Source organism: Mesocricetus auratus, unplaced genomic scaffold (assembly GCF_017639785.1).
Source record: "Mesocricetus auratus isolate SY011 unplaced genomic scaffold, BCM_Maur_2.0 Super-Scaffold_100009, whole genome shotgun sequence".
In the NCBI taxonomy this organism is placed as follows: domain Eukaryota; kingdom Metazoa; phylum Chordata; class Mammalia; order Rodentia; family Cricetidae; genus Mesocricetus; species Mesocricetus auratus.
Genome location: NW_024429193.1, coordinates 76897483 through 76900795, shown reverse-complemented (window position 1 = coordinate 76900795; position 3313 = coordinate 76897483).

Sequence of the window (3313 nt, the reverse complement as noted above, 5' to 3'; positions counted from 1 at the left end):
TATACATACATTTAGATGTATCAGATACAATATTTAGAATATCATATTTACATTTTACTAACACAGATGTCCATACTTTATCTCAACACAAATAAGGTTACAATGATCTACAATGGTGCAATTTTTGTTTTAACGTCATTTTATAGACAGATGATTAGACATCGCAGTAAACAACAGGTTCATTTGGAAATTTGTAAGTATGCGTATAGGTCAGAGTATTCATTTTTCAAAACTTGGCATTCTTGTATCATAGAGTTCCTGCACATGAGAGAAGTGTGGTCCCAGGATGCTCTCTGGTTTTCTTGCCCAGCTAAGATTGTCAGGTACTGTCCTGTCCACAAGAAATTCTATCACAAATCAGTTAATTCTAATAAATAATTGCATACAACTCCTATTTGCGATGTAAGAGAGTAATCTTGGCTCCATAATTCCTAGGTGCAGAAAAATGCATAATTATTATACAATGTTTAGCTTTCAAAGCTCCCAGTATCCATTGGTGCAGGAATAATTAAGGAAAAGTTTACTAGGGGGCCCATTGTTTTAATCATGTAAATGTGAAGGAGAGTTCAGACTATTTTTTCTGGAATGTTTTTCATGGAGTACAACTCATTTTCCAGCAAATGTTTCCATATTGATGGATACGCAATAGCATTAAATGAAATTATTTCTGATTGTAGAAAGTAAAAGAATATATGTTTCACCAAATAGAATGGACCGCCCAAAAATTCCCTTGGCAAATAATAATCAAGACCCCAAACATACAAAAAAATATATGTTTCAGAAAAAAGCAATATTGATAATTGTAGAGGATTTATATTAAGTTTATTTCTTTTTTTTCCAGTTTAAATTTAGATAAGAAACGAGGTTGCTTCACAAGTCAGTTCCAGGTCCCTCTCCCATTCCCTCCCCTCCTCCCGTGCCCTTCCCCCAACCCCCCCCCCGTTATCCCCTCATTCCCCCAGGGAAGGTGAGGCCCTCCATGGGGGTGTCCATAGTCTGTCATTTCATATAGGGCAGGGCCTAGACCCTTCCCCAAGAGTTCAGGGTGAGAGTGCACCTCACATTGTTCTATGGGAGTCCAAAGTCCGTGTGTATACTTGGGATGGGTACTGATCTGCTGCCCAAGGCTCAGTAGATTACCTATGCCTCCTCACTGACACCCAGATTCAGGGGGTCTTGATCAGTCGCATGCTGGATTCAAGAGTTAACCTTTGTCTGGTCAGCTGTTTCTGGGGATTAAACCAGCCCAGTCTTAATCTCTTTGATCATCAGTCCTCCCTCTCTGTTACTGGCTTTCTTGAGTTCAGCTCAGTACTTAACCAAGGCAGTCTGCCTCTTCTTCGATCAGCCACTAAATGAAGTTTCTGTTTCCCAGACTCTCTGACCATAGGATTGTAGGCTGGCACTCCCCAGATCTATGTCTAAAATCCATATATGAGAGTACATGCCATGTATCTCTTTTTGTGACTGGGTTACCTCAATCAGGATGGTTTCTTCTAGTGTCATCCATTTGCCTGCGAATCTCATGATTCCATTATTTTTTTCTGCTGAATAGTACTCCATTGTGTAGATGTACCACATTTTCTCTATCCACTCTTCGGTTGAGGGACATCTAGGTTGCTTCCAAGTTCTGGCAATTACAAATAAAGCTGCTATGAACATAGTGGAACAGACATCTTTGTTGTATGAATGGGCCTCTTTTGGATATATGCCTAAGAGTGGAGTTGCTGGGTCTTGTGGTAGGTTTATTCCCATTTTTCTGAGGAATCTCCACACTGATTTCCAAAGTGGCTGAACCAGTTGGCACTCCCACCAGCAATGGAGGAGTGTCCCCCTTTCACCACATCCTCTCCAGCATAAATTGTCATTGGGTGTTTTTGATTTTAGCCATTCTGACAGGAGTGAGATGGTATCTCAGAGTTGTTTTGATTTGCATTTCCCGGATGGCTAAGGATGTTGAGCACTTTCTCAAGTGCCTCTCAGCCATTTTAGACTCTTCTATTAAAAACTCTCTATTTAGTTCTGCAGCCCACTTTTTAATTGGGTCCTTTGATGTTTTGGAGACTTGCTTATTGAGTTCTTTGTAAATTTTGGAGATCAACCCTCTGTCAGATGTGGGATTAGTGAATATTTTTTCCCATTCTGTGGGCTGCCTTTTTGTCTTGCTGACTGTGTCCTTTGCCTTACAGAAGCTTCTCAGTTTCAGTAGGTCCCATTTATTAATTGTTGATCTCACTGTCTGTGCTACTGGTGTTATGTTCAGGAAGCTGTCTCCTGAACCAATTCGTTCAAGGGTACCACCCACTTTCTCTTCTAAGAGGTTCAGTGTGGCTGGATTTATGTTGAGGTCTTTGATCCATTTGGACTTAAGTTTTGTGCATAGCAATAAACATGGATCAAACCGCATTCTTCTACATGCCAGTCTCCAGTTATGCCAGCACCATTTGTTGAAGATGCTTCCTTTATTCCATTGTATATTTTTAGCTTCTTTGTCAAAGATCAGATGTTCGTACGTGTGTGGGTTAATGCCCGGGTTTTCAATTCGATTCCATTGGTCTACCTGTCTATTTTTGTGCCAATACCAAGCTGTTTTCAGGACTATAGCTCTATAATAGAGCTTGAGGTCAGGGATGGTGATGCCTCCGGACATTGCCTTGTTGAACAGGGTTGTTTTGGCTATCCTGGATCTTTTGTTTTTCCATACAAAATTGATTATTGTTCTTTCAAGCTCTGTGAAGAATTGTGCTGGGATTTTAATGGGGATTGCATTGAATTTGTAGATTGCTTTTGATGTGTTCTTGGATCCGATTTGCCAGTATTTTATTGAGTATTTTTGCATCAATGTTCATGAGGGATATTGGTCTGAAGTTCTCTTTCTGAGTTGTGTCTTTGTGTGGCTTGGGGATCAAGGTTATTGAAGCCTCATAGAAAGAGTTTGGCAAAGACCCTTCTGCTTCTATTGTGTGGAACATTTGAGAAGAATTGGTATAAGCTGTTCTTTGAATTTCTGGTAGAATTCTGCACTGAGGCCATCTGGACCTGGACTTTTTTTGGTTGGGAGACTTTTGATGACTGCTTCTATTTCCATAGGGGTTATACGTCTATTTAAAATACTTATCTGTTCTTGATTTAGTTTTGGCAAGTGATAGCTATCCAGGAAGTCATCCATTTCCTTTAAATTTTCGAATTTTGTGGAGTACAGGTTTTCAAAGTATGACCTAATGATTCTCTGGATTTCCTCAGAGTCTGTTGTTATGTCCCCCTTTTCATTTCTGATTTTGTTAATTTGCGTGTTCACTCTCTGCTGTTTGGT